This window comes from Panthera tigris, chromosome C2 (genome assembly GCF_018350195.1).
Source record: "Panthera tigris isolate Pti1 chromosome C2, P.tigris_Pti1_mat1.1, whole genome shotgun sequence".
NCBI classification, from domain to species: domain Eukaryota; kingdom Metazoa; phylum Chordata; class Mammalia; order Carnivora; family Felidae; genus Panthera; species Panthera tigris.
Genome location: NC_056668.1, coordinates 53,755,205 through 53,773,818, shown reverse-complemented (window position 1 = coordinate 53,773,818; position 18,614 = coordinate 53,755,205). Strand labels below are relative to the sequence as shown.

The following is an 18,614-nucleotide window of genomic DNA, read 5'->3' as shown; positions in this document are numbered from 1 at the left end:
GACTAGCCCTGGGGAGTGGGGATTCCAAACTGCAGAATCGGACTCCTACAACCACGGCCCCCACAGCGATGGCTCACGGTGCCCCCTCCGGTTTGCAGTCCTCACCGGAGGACTGCGACTGCGCTTAATTCCCCACAGCGGGAGGAGAGAAGGAAAGCCTTTGTGGGACAACTAAGTCATTTTCAATTTTGACTTCTCCCCTCTCCTCTTTCGGTACCATTTTAAAAGGAGGTGTTACTGTCAAACAACGAAGCTGCTTCATCCTCACCCCCGCCGCTTTTCTGGCCTCCTCCCTCCTCTTCCTACCTGAACGTGTGGGCTCCCCACCTGCAGAGTCATTGCTGCAGCGGAGTGAGTCAGCTTGTGGCTTTCCTTTGTTCCCAGATGTAATTTAACCATTAGCTATTAGTTCATTAAATCCCAAGCTACTGGTGAGCATTTTCTTTTTCTGTCTACCTAATTTTGCATATCTATGCATATATTTGTCTGTCTTATACATCTAATGCAAGTGACAAGTGTTCCCCTCTTAAAACGTCGACTTTACCCACGGCAGGACTCTGTCATTTCACTTTTCATTCCTACTGATTGTTATGAATAAAATGATCACACAGTGAAGTGCCTGAAGCACAACACGTTCCAAATGAAGAGCTTGGACCATATCACAGCCCAGTCACATAGCATGTATCGTGTGTGTGTGTGTGTGTGTGTGTGTGTGTGTGTGTGTGTTGATACCTCCTTTCTCAGACTTCAAGGTTCCACCAGGAGGGGCAATAATCAAATAATCAGCATGTTGCTCCTGTCTTCTTGCCATCCCCTCAGAGGAGGCTTTGCTCATCAACATCCTCTTTTCCTTTGTCTTTGGGGTTTGCCTGCTTGCTGAGAGCTCTTCATTCTGTTCTCCGTGCCATGAGCGGAGGAGCCCAACCATGGCAGATTCTGCTCCCCTTTGCCCCTCCCCACCCATATCAGGGAGTGGGGGTGGGGCAGAAGCCGCGAGAATCAATCCAATTCTGATACTGGCTTTTAGGAAGACTATGTTCGCCACACATTTATGCCACATCCATCATGAGGGTAATATTTTTATGTCTTATTTGCTGTGCTCTCCTGCCTATTTCAATTGTGGAAATTGGGAGAGGAAAAACAGCATAATTTATTCACCTTCTCATACACCCAATGAAATAGGCTCATTTTTAGTCATTACAAATTTGGATGACATTACTGAGCTTACTGTTTTTGGAGAAGCCCAGGGTAAAGCCTATTTAGAATGGATTGTATTTGATGAGAAGTCTATGCACTTGAAATTTTGATTTTAGGTACAGGATTTGTAATTTAGATATGACTGGACATTTTTTTTTTGTTTCTTCCTTCCATTGCAAACCTGAGAAAAAACATATTGACCCAATTTTTTAATAGAGCTTTGTGAAGAGTAACCTGAAATTGTCAGGTGTAGGTGTTTCAAACAGTTTCATGAAGTTTTCTATGCCCCCTGTTTCCTTATTTCTGATATAGGAATGGTAGTGCTTCACAGAGTTGTTGAGGGGAATACATTAAATGAGAAAATATGTATGAGAAACAATTGAGTACCATCATAAACATTCGATAAATGTTTAATAATCACCTGTGGTGTGCCAGGCGCTGTGTCATAGAAAGGGTATTCTTTATGAATCAGTGAACTCAGTAACCCAGCATTTTGCTGTTCAAGACAGAGCTATTTAAAAAGAAGGAAAAAAAGTCAGTCTGTTGCGGGTGATCTCATCTTTTCCCTTTCTATCCTCTAAATTTCTCTTTTCATTTTTATTTTTTTAAAGCTTATTTATTTTGAGAGAGAAAGTGCAGGCAGGGGGAGGGGCAGAGAAAGAGAGTGAGAGAGAGAGAATCCCAAGCAGGCTTGCACTGTCAGCACCAAGCCTTACTCAGGGCTGGAACCCATGAACTGTGAGATCATGACCTGAGCAGAAGTCTGACGCTTAACTGCCTGAGCCCCCCGGGTGCCCCTGAAATTTCCTTTTAAAATTGTTAATATTGCTTTAAGAAAGAGGGAAAGCCAGAAGTCTGCTGCTAGTTTGTTCTCTTGTTGGCATCTCCTCCTTCTGTGAAATCAACTGACCCCAGGACAGAGGGCAGAGGCTGGGGGGGGCTGGAAGGTGGCTCATGCTGCCAGACTAGTCTAAACTGAGTTTGAGGTACAAAAGGAGAGAGAGGGAAATGTTTCAAGACAGCCTCAAAATTTTCTTTCCTCTCTGTCCGGAAGGTGAAACAAACGTCACCAAATTTCTTTTAGTTTCTTTGCTGTTCCTATGGAATGGCCAAACTTCCTTTCTATAAGTGCTCATGAACCATAGGTTTTGGAAGTAGAGAGTAGGGATTGAAGTTCAAACCCTGACTCTTGTTATGTCTCCTGCTTTGCAATGGCTCCGTCAGATTGGTTCTTCCTCGTGATGTGCTGTGGAAGAAGGAAGGCTGCTGTATAAAGTAGATCGACAGATTCACCATCTTGAATAGTCCCATCTCATCCCCACCCCCCTCAACTGGTAGATAACAGTAATCTCCTAGTAGGGTCATGATTTAAAAAAAAAAATAAGAGGAAGGAATTCTTTCTCACGTTTTAAGGTCTGGGCCTACTGGATTTGTTCCCTTCCTCATTATTGATGGCAACAAAGAGACCACATTGTCTTTGTGCTAAGGAAGGGAGATCTTGTTTTCTTTGAGAGGCCTTAGGAGGGCTTGTCCAATGCAAGTCTGACTGCCTGCAGTCTGCCGTGGTAAGGGGTAGGGATCTCATCAGCAGAAGGCTCTACTTCTGGGCTGTCATTAACTATTAACCTTATTTCTGTAAAGGAAACACACCTCACTTTCTGGGCTTCGTGGTGATCTTCAGAAAAATGAAGGGACTAGAATCACTGATGTCTTAATTCCCTCCAATTCCAATATTAGAAAAAGTATACCTTAAGTGTCAGGAGGAGTATTTAATTAACTTTCAGATTTCTGAATTTAAAAAAAGCCCCTGTTGTATTAAATGTTCAATATTCTATTATATAACACATTAATAATATAAACCCACTTTTATATACTTATTAAGCTTAAAACTTTTAAAATAAATCACTTGATTGTTATTCATGATGTGGTTATTAACTGATTAAATTAAATGCTTACCTATTTAATTGAGAATGATCCTATGCCATATAAAATAATTAAGGAGTTGGAGATTCTTCCTTCAGGTACTAGAAACATACAAATAATCTGAGACCAGCAAATCCAAGGTCACTGCATTTGATTGGGTCAAAGATGCACATTTTTTCACATTTTAATATCATTAAAATTGGAATTTGTCTTATAATAGATGGCATCTTAGCATTGTGTTATAGATTAAATGGTGATGCTTTTCTTTTTTGTAATGATACTTAATAACATTATTGCACCATTACAATTAATGGCATTTTAGATTTATTGAAGTAGACAGTAAATATTAATTTACTATAAATACCCAAATTTAAGACTAGCTTTCTAGTTTTACCTCAGTGTATCATATATGTTAATCCTTAAACTTAACTGAGCATTTCGTGAACCTAATATATCCTAAAATAACCATTTTAATAACACAAGGCTATATTGAACATTTTTCATTCAGTGGAAGTTACAACTAGAACCTAAACTGGGACTTAACTTGTCTGGGCATGTTGTATGAACCTGCGCATGCATATGAGATGTTAACATATATGAATTCTTTCATACGGGGCATTCTTTTTGTGTATTGGTTTGATATGATTTCAAATCCACTTAACTTAAGTGAAGTTCGTTTTCATCTACTTGTTTATGACAAAGACAAAAGGGGGGGGAGTTGTTTTGATATAAGAATGAAGTAAACTATGTGAGGATGCCATCTTCTTGTCTGTTCTCAGAAGTCAGTAGCTCAGCTGCTGAGGGGTCCCACTGGGGGCTTATTGATAAAAAACATATAAAGAAATAACTCTGGCAAAGGGACATTTTGACTATAAATACTGAGACTTCATGAGGGCTCTCAGAGAATGTTCTGTCTGGGCAAGGTGACATTTTGCTGATCTAAATAGCTCTCCAAAGACCTTGGGGCAATTAGCTCCTGCCATGGTAAAGACAACCATGCAATGGTGAAATCCAAACAGCAGCCCCGCAGAAAAAAAAAAAAAAAATCTGCCAGCCTGTCAACACCAGTGCACTCATTCCCTAGCAACGAGCTCTAGCAACAAGGGACTTTTACTTTTCCACTGGCAGCTGGACTTTAGCTCTCAGTTGGCTAAACACACACACACTCTCTCTCACTCACTCTCTCACCAACTTATACAAAGGTGTATCTCAACTAAATTTGGACTTCCTTCCTTTCATCTTCCCTTGCCTGGAACAATAGAGTGATTAATCTATCAATGATCTGGAGCATGTTATTTCTTTATTATTTTCTTAAGAGACATTATCCTCTATGCTACTGGCTTGTGAAATTCCCATAGCAAAACCTGTGTTAAATAAATTGTTAGGAAAGACAAAATTAGTCTCCGAGCATAATTTGTCTCCTCAAACAAAACATACTTGGAGGAAGAAGAATGTTTTGTTTCAGTGTCTGTGACTGGACACAGGCATATCAGTTGGGTTTACTGGAAAGCAGACACTGAGATAAGGGGTTGAGAGTACAGGCTTTTGGGGAAACATCTGTGAAGGATCAAAGCAAGGGGAATTGCGTTGGGTATGGAAAGCCTACTGATCTGACAAAGTCTTGGCCAGCCCAACTGGGGAGCTCTGGAGCAAAGATTGTTCGTGAGACTGAGTCCCCTACTGAGCAGAAGTGTCTTTGTCCTAGTTCTCCCCAGTCTCTTTGGACTTTTGCCCAGGAAGAGCATGAGGTGAAATCTTGAAAACTGAGGTGCTCTTGAGCAAGTTATAGCTGGAGAATATCCACGAGCTACACTCCTTGTGGGTGAAATATAAATTCTTTCTTGATGGGAGATCTGAGAGCTACCCTGGACAACACACTGTCTGTCCCAGATAGCAGTTCTTGTCCAAGGATTTATGTCTGAATCCTGGAGTGAGAGGTGTGACTACAGCTGTGTAGAGTCTAAGATTTTGCTCTGCTTGCAACCTGACAGGTTAGCCTGGCACACTGTCATGGATGCTGACAGAAGACATGAGGCTCCTGTGTCAGAGACAAAGGACTTTATTACTCATGGCACAGTAGATAGGATGTTTGCCTGTTCCCACAGGGTGATATAAATAGGGCTGGTTGATGTCTGCACATCCAGTGGGGTATGTTACAGGAGAAGAACCTCAAGCTTGGGGAATCTAAATCTTTCATAAAAGATTATAATAGGCAGACAGCCTGCCTGACTTTTGCCCCAGCAAATCTGTCCCTAGTTCCAGAGGCAGATACTCTGTCTTCCAAGGCTTTTGGCTATGCAGATATCCTTTAAAACATAATCCAGAACAAAGACAACCAGTATATGTACTTCTAAGATGTGCACAAATGTAAGAGACCCATATAGAATCGTCTCCCAAAAAGTCGCTCCAACAGTTGCTGAAGGGAGTATTTTTATAAGTGACTCAGGAAAACATGGGCCCAAAGCAGAGAGAGCTCTGTGTTGGTTCTAAAGCAACCCTTGACATACGGTAGGGAGGAGAACATTCTTCCTACTTCTTGAAGCACAGAGGGACTTCAGCTCAGAGAGAATTATGGGGAGGCCATGCCCTGTAGGCATGCCGCGTGTTTGCAGTTTGAGGAGCACCAAGGAACAGCATTATTGACATCAGCATCAACACTCTCACTGACTTTCCTTGTCAGTGTGTGACAGTGGCAACATGGGTCGCAGCCTGGAAACCATGAGAAGATTGTGAAAACCTTAGAGATGTTCTTCCAGAACCTCTAGAAGTAGTTGGGCAGGGGCTGGCTTTTCATGGGATCGATTTCTGTCTCCTATACAGGTAAGAAGAAGAGGCAGAGAAATTTGAGATGTAACCATTAATACCATCCTACTAGTACCCAAATGCTGGGAGACCTGCCTAAAGGGAGTTGGGTCAGACCAGTGGTACTTATTCAGTAGAGCTCACGAGTTCTTAGATGTATGAATGGCTATTTTTAGCAACTCTTTTCAGCCTAATTATAGTTGGCAGTGTGTCTTTTTCCATTTCTGTCCCTTAACCTTCCTTTCCCCAGAATGCTAAAGGAAAGACTGAGTAAGCAAATAATTTCATCTAATTAAAAAAGAAAAAACAATAAGGTTTTAACAATTAATGAAAAAATTTCTTAGGCATGTTTGAAAACTCAGTTTAATATTTATTTCCTCCTTGAAGCTGGTTTATCCCAGATTACAGGGGTTTCTTCCTCCTTCAACTGCGCTAATTCTAAGGGTGACAAAAATGCTTCAGCACATATACTTAATCATTTGGGAGTGGCTGGCTGGAGTACTTTGTTGAGAATTTGTGACACCATGTCCCAGCTCTTCGGAAAGGCAACCATGAGCAATGCAGTCCGTGGAGCTGGCGTATATATATGGAGATTGCAGCATGCATGTTACATATTTAATAAAACCCTATCAGTTCTTTAAAAGGTTTTCCACAGAAGACAGCTTTTCTTTACACAGAAGCAATGAAATCTCATGAAACGAGTGTTCTTTTTCCAAACAAACAGTGCAAATTATGGAACTCTTGGGAATTCACAATGAACATTACCATAACAAAGCCTATGAGAAACCATGCATTAAAGAAACCTTCTTGAATATATATAATCTAAAATCTTCAGGGTTGCTTTTTTTTATACTACAGAACATATATTCTCCATAACATCCTAACAAAGTAGTCATCACATAAGACCCTGCAGTAAGCTTTGCTTTATTCTCTAGTGTATAATAGAACTCTTAAATTATTTACCTTTTCATGAATTTGTTTACCTTTCTCTGCAGCTCAACTATTAACTTGTTGAGAACCGGAACTATGCCCTAAACTTCTTGTACGTGTTACAGAATCTAAATCAATGCCATGTACATAGTTGGAACTCAATATGTATTTTGTTTATGTCTAAAACTTTTTACAGTAGTTCCCCCTTATCTGCGGTTTTGCTTTCTGCAGTTTCAGTTACTCTTGGCCAACCACAGTCCAGTAGCAAATAATTCTCCTTTTGATATATAGTCAGAAGCTCAATAATAGCCTGTCGCTATGTCACAGCACCTACATCATGCACCTTACTTTATCTCATCACGTAGGCATTTTATCATCTCACCTCATCACAAGTGTGAGTACGGTATAATAAGATATTTTGAGAGAGAGACCACAGTAATGTGACTTTTATTACAGTGTATTATTATAATTGTTCTATTTTATTATTAGTAATTATTGTTAATTTCTTACTATGACTGATTTATAAATTCAGCTTTATCATAGGTGTGTGTGTGTAGGCAAAAACATAGTAGACAGAAGGTTCAGTATTATCTGCAGTTTCAGAGGTCCTAGAACATAGCCCTCGAGGATAAGGGGGCTGCTGCATCATAGTAATAATGAGGGCTTTAGATACTTCACAGATTCACTGGTGTATTCCCAGTGCTTAGCATGTTGTTAGAATTGTTAGAGTTGAATGGAATTTGTTGCATATTGGAATTATGTATTTTTAAATTTTATTTATTTATTTTGAGAGAGAGAGAAAGATAGAATGATTGGAGGAGGGGCAGAAAGGGGAGGGTGACCAAGGATCTGAAGCAGGCTCTGTGCTGACAACAGAGAGCTCAATGCAGGGCTCGAACTCACAGACTGTGAGATCGTGACCTGAGCTGACGTCGGACGCTTAATGGACTGAGCCACCCAGGTGCCCCTAGAATTATATGTTAAGACAGATGATAAGATAAAACAGTTCTTGAACTAAAGGGGCCTAGAGGTTTTTTGAAGCAATTTAAAATTTTCATTTATTTTCACTTTTTTTCCCAGCTTTATTAAAATATGATTGACGTATAACATTGTGTGAGTTTAGGTATACAATATGATGATTTGATGCACATATAAATTGTGAAATGTTTACCACAGTAAGGTTGGTTAAGACATCCTGCACCTCACTTAATTACTCTTTTGTTTTCGTTATGGTGAGAACGTTAAAGCTGTACCCTAATAGTAACTTTCGAGTATACGATGCAGTAGTATTAACTATAGTCACCGTTCTGTACCTTAGATTCCTGGAACATATTCATCTTGTAACTGAAAGTTGGTACCCTTTGTCCAACATCTGCCCCCCATGTCTCCCACCCCTCTGCCCCTGGCAATTACGATTTTACTCTGTTTCTATGAGGTTGGTGTTTTTAGATTCCACATATAAGTGAGACCATACAATATTTGTCTTTCTGTGTGTGACTTATTTCACTTAGCATGATGTTGAGACAGTGTCTAAATAAAGTCAATGGACTTATGTTGCAGCACCAGAGAATGAAGTAAGAGTATACAGAACTCTCCAGAGCGTGCTGGCTTCACTGGAATGGGTTATCTGAGATGGAGTCCCTTCTGGACAGAATGTGCTGTTTGCTTGGATGCTTATTAAGCAGTATATAGCAAGTGATGAAGTGCTTTTTCCTGGGTAGACTCCCTAAGTTCAAGATTTAGCTCTGCCACTTGCTATCTGTGACTCAAGTCAATCTTAACTGCTTATCTAGAAAATAGAATAAAAAGAGTGACCAGCTTGTAGGGTTGTTATGGGCATTCAATAAGATATTTGAAGAGTTTGACATCATACCTTTCCCTTATAATAAGCATAAATCAATACATGTAATCTATTATTTTTGCTAGGGTGAATTGGAAAGAATATAGAAGGATCTTTCCTCTCAACTTTTGAATAACAATACAGCATAGATCTTTTCCTTTGATGTTTTCAGATGTCTCTTCTTTCTCAGTCTTTATATACTTGAAATGCACTATGTCGTGCATGACACTATGATCAGTCAAATTTGTACAATTAAAATCATACTGTAACATATGGCTTTACTTGAAGGCAAAAGCCACATCCTACTCTTTTGTGTTTCACTAGCCAAGCCAGCACAATAGTAGTTCAATGCTCAGTAAATGCTTATTAAACATTACTTTAAAAAGTTTTAAAATATATTAAATATTAGAAATAAATAACTTCCCAATGAATTAAGAGGTAACTGGTTCTTTTAAGTGCAGTAAGATATGTTAGCTGGCTAGATACCTGAATTGCTGCTTTGTATCTTTTCTTATAATATATGCATACTTAAAGCTTCTGTTATTTTGGATATTAACTATTTTAATATAAATTTCTTGAAGCATAATTTTAGAATTGTCTCTGTTTTCCAACTCCCAAGCATTTAATTGCCTTTTAAAATAGCCATTCTTCTCTTTTTCTCTTTGTAAAATTCATTACTTCCTCCAACAGTACCAATAATTCTTTCAAGTTTAGCACTGTCAGATTTAGGATTCTGCATTTTAATTAAAACAATTCTTCTATTGTATTACTAAAAATATCATAGATGACTGTACCAAAGATTCTTAAACATCCCATTTGTTTCTCCTTATTTGTGTTGGCTATTTAGGATTTACTCACTTTAGACAAAGCATGGATTGAACACCAGCTTATGTTTTTTCATGTTCCCTCATAAGCCGTGAGATCTGTTTTGGAGCTTGACGGGAGGACTGTCCCTCAGAACACTATTATTCTTCCTAGACAAGAAACACATAGCAAGTAAGAAATAACGTAATAAACCTCCTGAGTCTTTGCTATATTTTAGGAACTCGTTGTTATATCTGAACACCTCATAGCAATCTTATGAAGTGAGTGCTAACATTATTTTACTGAAATCCTAGAAGTCTAGGGAAGTTGAGAAACTCATCCAAAGTGAAATTGCAACTGATTGAACAGGGATTTAAGCCTAAAGGTCAGTCTGATCTGAGTCTATAGTTTTACCATTCCCCTATGCCACCTTTTCCCCACAACTTTGGACACAGTAGTACTACTTTTATGGTTAAAATATGAGTGATTAGGCAGAAGTAGGCCATTTTGGACTACTCATGCTGCCAGATATTGGAATACTTTTCACTTTTCCTCATGCATGCTCCAATTCTCCAGATATATTTTAATCATAAAAGAAACAAAAATGGTGGGGTACCTGGGTGGCTCAGTCAGTTAAGCGACTTCAGCTCAGGTCTTGATCTCAGGGTTGGTGAGTTTGAGCCCTGCATCAGGCTCTGTGCTGTCAGCTCAGAGCCTAAAGCCTGCTTCAGGTTCTGTGCCTCCCTCTCTTTCTGCCCCCCACCCCCTGCTCGTACTCTGTCTCTCTCTCTCTCTTTCAAAAATACACATTTAAAAAAAGAAGAAACAAAAATGGTTCATTGTGACTTTAAAAAAGCTGTAATTTGTTCTCTAGACTTGAGTCTAGTTCTCCTCTTTCACATTCGCTCAACACCTACTGAAAACTCCCATTTGTGTTGAGTCAGCCAGTGAGGTGTATAGACAGTTCTAGTGCTTATAAATAAAACAATTGGGATGACTACCATTGTGTGAATCCTTCTTTCAAAGTCAGAATTTGAGGTTTAAATAAATGACTGTCTTGATTACCTACTGATCCCCTGTGAGACTAAGTTTTTATATAATTGACTCATCTAAGCTTTATTAGTCATCTATAAAGCAAGTAAAACATAAGGAAGAAGAGGAGACTTAATTGTTTTATTTATGTTATAAAGTCTTTCAAAAACATATATTTGTTATTAGCAGAGGTGTGTGTTTTGTTCACTATTAGTTTTTCCCCTTAAGAGCTCTAAGCCTAAATTGGCTTCTATCTGGTAAGTATTCTGAGAATACTTCCTCAAAAAAAAAAAAAAAAAACTCACAAAGTGATAACTTGGTAAAAAAGAAGGCAGAAATTTTTGCTTTTGAGCCTTCCACCATATAAGAAAATTCTGCATAAATCCTGCATTAGAAAGATATCCTTAACATCACTGAGCTTACAGAGAGAAAGAAAAATCTCCAAGAACCCCAAACACACGAACACACGAGGAAGAAAACACAAACAATTAAGGTATAAAATTAGAGCAATGGATAAACATTTGTGAAAGAGCAGGGTTCTCCTGGTTGTAATGTCAATGCCAGAGCTAAGATAATGAAACAGAGTCTTAGGTATGCAGTAGGGATGAGTTGCTGGCATCCAGACCCCCAGATTAAGCTGGAGATCTTTGACTGGACTGGAGCGTTCTCAAGTCAGGAGCACCAGCTACGTCTCAGAAGAAACAAATTTAATTCTTCTCTGGATGACAGTGTATTCAGTTTAGGCCCCTGTGTTTTCCCAAAACATTGGAGAGCAGGGTCTGTTAAGAAAGGTGAGGAGTGGTAGAATCCTCATTTTTTAGTTGGGACCCTGTATATTGTGTTACTTTTTCTTTCTTACCTTCTTTACTTCTTTCTTATAGCAAAGCACCTACACCCTAGGAACAGTAGTGAACCAGGAATGAAGCAAGCCCTTGCAGAGACTGAGACCGAGCTTGAAATCTCAATCTTTAGAACTGCATTGAGGTGACCGCAGACCATCAGGGACCTTCACCACTTGCCAAAAGCAATATAAAATCTTTCCCCGGGAGGATAATATAGACCTAAATTTAATTCTAGAAATTTTTATGTAAAATATCAGGCACTCAAGTAAATGACTAATAAAAAGAATTCATAAGTATGTAAGATAATAGGATTACAATTTAAGAGAAACAATAACAACAACAACAAAAAAGAGTAGGCCCATGGGGGATCCAGAAAATGGAGGTACCAGACACAGATTTTAAAGTAACTATGCTGACTATGTTCAAGATAATTTTAACAGAGAACCAAATGGAAACTCTAGAACTAAACAAGCAACCAAAAAAAGAAAAACCCTGTGAAATAAAGAATGCAATAATGAGTATGACTAAATTAAATTAAATACAGCAGAAGAAAGGATAAATGAATCAGAATAGTTCAAAGAAGATACTCTTTTTTAAGACAGAAAATAGATAAAATGGCATGAGAAACTTAGGGGACAGTCTGAGAAACATCTAACATATGGATAATTAGAATTCCTGGAGAAGAGGAGAAAGAAAATAAGGCAGAAGTGTATTTGAAGTCATGATGAACTTATAATTTTCCAAAAAGATTCAAGACTTCAGGCCATGGATTCACAGTGCTTTATGAAACCCAAACAGGGTAAATAAAAGCAAAATCACACACAGGCATAGCATAGTAAAACTACTGAACTACAAAGACAGAAATACTCAAAGGCAGCCAGGGTACACTGGGCTGGCCCAGTCAGAAGAGCATGCAACCCTTGATCTCAGAGTTGTGAATTCAAGCCCCACCTTGAGTCTAAAGATTAGTTAAATATAAAATCATATATTGATATATATATGATATATATATCATATATATATGATATATCAATCATATATTGATATATATATGATATATATCATATATATCATATATATATCTATATTTCTATATCATATATATATATGATATATATATATATATGATATATATATAGATATATATACATATGATATATATATATAGATATATAGATATATATATCTAAGCCAGAAAAAAAATTATTAACTCCAAAGGAATCAAAATAGGATTAACCACCTAAACTCATGGAATGTAGCTAAAGCCATTTTGGGAGAGAGTTTTGGTTTTAAATACATGTATAGAAAAGGAGAAAGACTAAATGAGCTAAATAGAAGCAAGTGAAGCTAGAGGACCATGAAATAAGTGCTGAAAGAAAATTAACTGTCAATCTAGGATTCTATTTCCAATGAAAGTGAAATGAAAGCATTTTTCATACATCCAAAAACTGAGGGAATTCATCATTAGCAGATCCACACTAAAAAGAAACAGACACACACACACACACACACACACACATCCTGAAGCATGTCCTTCAGTAAGAAGGGGGAAATGATTCCAGATAGATGATTGGAAATGCCAAAAAAGAACGCCAAAATTGTGTGGGTAAACCTGAAGAAATATTTACTGTTAAAATAATAATAATAATAATAATAATAATAATAATATCAACATCATCATCATCATCTTTGGAATTTAAAATATATAGAGTTAAAACACATGATAACAAAGTCATGTAAATCTGAACAGTGATAAACTGAGGTCATGTATCCTAAGGTTTCTGCATTATCTTGGAAGAAGCAAAACTACTACATTATGTAAGACTTTGATAAATCAAGAATCTATGTTTTAATCTCCCAGGGTAACCCCTTCCCCCCCAGTAAAAAAAAAACAAAAAACAGAAGCAAACAGTAAAGAATGTGTAAAATAGTCAATTGTTCAAAAAAGGTAAGAAAGAGACACAGTAACACTGAATGATCATATTTTTAGGTTGATTCTCTGTGATCAGAGAAAATTCACTAAAATTCAATATGTGTTAGGTCAGAAAGCATGTCACAACACATTTCAAGGGATTCAAAGTATTTAAAATAGAGTATGCTCATTGACCACAGTGGAATTAAGGTAAATGTTAATAATAATAAGACAAGTAGAAAGTCACCCAAATGTTTGGAAAACAAACATTTTTCTAAATAATCTCTGACTCAAAGAAGAAATTACAATGGAAGCCAGAAAACATTTTTATTGTTTTGGTTTTGTTTTATCTATTGAAGTAATCTCTACACTCAGTGTGGAGCTCAAACTCACAATCCTGAGATCGAGTCAGATGCTCTTCCAACTGAGCAAGCCAGGCATCCCAGAAATTAGAAAACATTTTAAGATGTTAGTAAATACACTATCTGTCAAGCTCATGGTATGTAGCCAAAGCCATGCTGAAAGAGAAATTTTTAGTTGTAAATATATATATTAGAAGAGAAGAAAGATTAAAGTCAGGGAATGAAAGCACCTGTCTTAAGAAGTTAGAAAAAACAGCAAATGACTCCTAAAGAAAGAAGAAAGGTAGAAATCATAAAGAAATCAATGGTAGATTTTTTTAAATGAGATAGAGCAACAAAACCAAAATGATACTTTTGTAAGAATAATAAAATTGAAAAACTTCTTGTGAGACTGATCAAGAAAAAAAGAGAGAGAGAGAAAAAATGCAGAAATACCCACACTGGAAATGAAAGGTAACATTTCTATGGATTTTTATGTATTCAATCTCATACCAATAAATTTGAAAATTTAGGTGAAATTAACAAAGACTTAGAAAAATAGAATGTTGAAAACTTATGCAAGAAGATATAAAGATTTGAATATCCTTGAATAAAGATATTTACCAGTGGCTTTTATAAACTATTTAAGAACAAATGCAAATTTTATCAGCTTTTCTGGAGAATAAATTAAGAGGAAACACTCACCAGCTCACTTTATGAGGCTAGTATAATTTTCAAAACAAATGTTTTTTTAAGGTTTTATTTTTAAGTAATCTCTATACCCAACATGAGACTCAAACTCATAACTCCAAGATCAAGAGTCACATGCTCCACTGACTGAGCTAGCCAGGTGCCCCACATAATAAAACTTTTAAAAGTATATTAAAAAATGGAAATTATATATAGACTGACTCATAGTGAGTCCTAAAAGTTTACTTAGGAAATGGAATTAAGCAATATATAAAATGTAAAAAATATTGACCTCATTCAACTTATTCCACACGTTCAAGTTAGTTTTAATATTAGAAAATAAATCAGTGTAAAGAAAATAGAATACTTTCACCTACAAAAAAGAAAAGAAATCAGTGTAGTCCACATTAATACCATAAATGAGAAAAAGTGATTATCTCAGTAGATTCAGAAAAATTATTTGATGAAATTTAATGTTATTTACGATAAAAGTCTGATCTAATAGAATGAAACTTCCTTAATTTGATATAGGATATTCTTTTTTAATTTTTTTAAATGTTTATTTTATTTATTTTTAGGAGACAGAGTGTGAGCAGGACAGGGGCAGAAAGAGAAAGGGGCATAGAATCCCAGGCAGGCTCCAGGCCCTAAGCTGTCAGCACAGAGTCTGACATGAGGCTCAAACCCATGAACTATGAGATCATGACCTGAGCCGAAGTCAGATGCTTAACTGACTGAGCCACCCAGATACCCCTGATATAGGATATTCTAAAACAAACAAATCCAACAAAACAAACTATAGCAAACATCATATTCAATGGTAAAATGTTAAAAAGCTTCTTCTCTGAGATAGGAACAATGTAAGGGTACTAACTATTATAAATTTTAGTAAACATTTTACTGTAGGTCTTACCCAGTGCAATAAATCAAGAAAAAGAAATAAAAATATTATAATTGGGAAAGAAAGAAAACTTGTCACTATTCACATAATATAATTTTGTGCTCAAGAAAATTCAAGCAAATAACTAATAAATTACTAGAATTAATAAATGATTTTAGAAAGTTTTTTTGCACACAAGGTTGATATGAAAACATCACTTGTATTTTTATATATAATCAGTGAGTTACAATATTAAGTAAAATAAAATAGCAATTATAGTAGCATTAAGCACACACACACACACACACACACACAATTCCTAGAAATAAATATGATGAAAGTTGAGCAAGATCACTGTTCAAAAATCAAACAAAAAAGAAATAGAGAAATTTTTGAAGGCATAAATAAATGGAGGAATATACAATATTCATGGCTTGAATCAGTATTTCAAAGATGACACTTCCTCCCAATATGAGCCACTAGATTCAGCGAAATCACAATAAAAATCCTGACTGATTTTTTGTAGAAATCAACAAGTTGATTCTAAAACTTATATAGCAATGCAAAGAGCCAAGAGCCAGGAATAATCAACCATCTTAATGAGGAAGAACAATATGAGAGAATTTTGTCTATCTGGTATTAAGCTTATGATAAAGTTACAGTATTATTATAATGTGGTACTGGCACAAAGATGGTTAGGTAGGCCAATATAATAGAATAGTGCCCAGAAACAAACCAATGCATATATATCTACTTGATTTATGATGAAGAAGGAACTACAGAGCAGTGAGAAAAGGAAGATATTCCCAATAAATAGTTCTGGCTCAACTAGATATCCATTTAAACAAAAGTGATACTTCACCCTGCCTGATACCATGTGCAAATAGAAACTCCAGATATGAGACCTCTTTGAAAAGAATATTGAATATCTTCATGACTTTGAGAATAGTGACAGATTTCTTAAGCAGCACATACAAAACATTAATCATAAAATAAAAGATTGATATATTATAGTACCTTAAAATTAAGAACTTTCATTCATTAAATGAGTGAGAAGTCAGGTGACAGAGTAGAATATATTCACCACACTTATAATTGACAGAAAACTTGAATTCAGAAAATATAATGAATTCTTAGAAATAAATGATATGGATAAGAATGAAAGATATTAAAAAAATGGAATTAATCTAGAGAGAAAGAAATAGTAAATTTGAACATAAAATAAGGAGAAAGGATCAAACATGCAATAAAAATGATCAATCATGTTAAGAAATTTGGCTAGATTTACAACACACAAATAATATTATTAATAAAATTTAACATAACTATGGATTCTTTACAGAATAAAAAGGGAATACAATGAACAATTTTTTCATTATTTTGAAAACATATAAAAATGGATAATTTATTAGAAAAATGACTTACCAAAACTGATTCAAGAAGACATAGAAATCCTGAATAGTCTTAGGATCATTATCTTCACAAAAAATAAAACAATGGGGATCAATGGCTTTAGAGGAAACATACCAAACATTTAAGGAGCAGTTGACTACAATCTTACTATTTTTTTCCCTTGAGAATAGAAAAAGAGGTAATATTCCAAACTCATGTTATTAGACTAGTTTGACCTTGATAACAAAATCACAAACAGGTTTTATGATAGATAAAACATGTATACAAATTCTTTGACACTTCTTCCATAGAGAGGTGATATTTATATCTCCTCCTCTATGATATTCACTGCGTGTGACTGTCTTTACCAATAAAGAATGGAAGAAATGGTGCTATGCCAGTTCCTGAGCTCACTTTTAAGAGGACTGGCAGGTACTACCTTGGTTTCTTGGAGCCCTGAGCCACTATGTAAGAAGTGTGACTATCCTATTACGTGGATCATGTGAAAAGGCCCTGACACTGCCTGGAGGGGCCCCAGTGAGTCTAGCATTCCAGCCTTCCCTGCTACAACCCCAGGCATTTGACTGAATTTGTCTTGAACTTTAGTACAGTTCAGTCACTAGCGGAATACCACTGAGTGATCTCAGTCAATGCCACATAAAACTGAAAAATTTCCCAGGGAAGCCCTGTCCAATTTCTAACCCAGAAAATCAGGAGACATATTAAAAATATTGTTTTGTTTCAAGCTTCTATGTTTGGAAGAACTTTGTTTTATAGCAATAAATAGCTGGAAGAGATTGTATGAGGGAGATTTGCAGTCCCATATCAGGCATGAACATAGATATAAAATTTTAAAATAAACTATTTGCTAATGAAATCCAATGAAGTATAAAAAAAGAACATATCATGACCAAATTTAATTTATTCCAAGTATGCAAGAAAGTTTTATGTTAGAACCCTCATTAATGTAATTTGCTGCATTAATAGATTCAAGAGGAAAAACATGATTTTGTTTCAATAAAAGCAAATAAAGCATTGACATTAAGTCAATATATATTCATTATAAAAACTCAGAAAATAGGAATACAAGGGTACATTTTAATTTGGATAAAAAGTCTCTATCAAAAAATGAGCAGCATTCTTATTGGTTAAATGTATTTGCATTTCACTGAAAATCAGGAGGTTGTCTCTCATCAACATTGCCATTTCACCTTGTACTGGAGGGCCTAGCTAACATGGTAAAAATGAAAAAGAAATAAAAAGCATTAAAAGTACCATTTATAACAGCAACAAAGATAGGTGCAGAGTAACAAATCTAACAAAAGATTGGCAAACCTGTATGGAAACAATTTAAAACTTTTTGAAAGATTTTTAAAAATATCTATATACATGAAAATACATAATATTTCATTGATAGGAAGACTTAATATCATGAAGATTTGTGTTCCTAAAACTAGTCTTCAGAATTAATGAAATTCCAATAAAAATTTCAATAGTTTTTTTTATTTTAGTGAAACTTGACAAGCTGATTCTAAAATTTTATATGAAAGAGAAAAAAAAATCCCAGAATAGACAAGGCATTCTTTTTCTTTTGACAAGGCATTCTTTTTTTTATTATTTTTTTTTAATGTTTATTTATTTTTGAGAGAGAGACAGAGCATGAGCAGGGGAGGGGAAGAGAGAGAGGGAGACACAGAATCTGAAGCAGGCTCCAGGCTCTGAGCTGCCAGCACAGAGCCCGATGCGGGGCTCGAACCCACGAACCATGAGGTCACGACCTGAGCCGAAGTTGGACACTTAACCGACTGAGCCACCCAGGTGCCCCATGACAAGGCATTCTTGAAGGAGGAAAAAAAAGAAGAAAAATAAGGTGGGAGAACTTGCTATATTAGACATCATGATATGTTACAAAGCTGTGATAGTCAGTATATTTAATATTTTTAAGAGGATAAACATACTGATCAATAGAACTGAATAGCAAGCCCCCAAATAATATATAAAAATATAATCTCTAATATTATATGTATAT

The 18,614-nt window shown here is 36.1% G+C and overlaps 1 long non-coding RNA gene across 1 annotated transcript; it reads right to left on the bottom strand.

Annotated features, from left to right (window-relative positions):
- Nucleotides 1–5,699: 5,699 nt before the first annotated feature.
- LOC107181219 lies at nucleotides 5,700–16,692 on the bottom strand. Its single transcript, XR_001512034.1, has 3 exons — nucleotides 16,619–16,692; nucleotides 9,551–9,666; nucleotides 5,700–5,932 (listed from the first exon to the last, which is right to left on the bottom strand). It is a non-coding gene; the product is annotated as an uncharacterized LOC107181219 (long non-coding RNA).
- Between the last annotated feature and the right edge of the window lie 1,922 nt (nucleotides 16,693–18,614).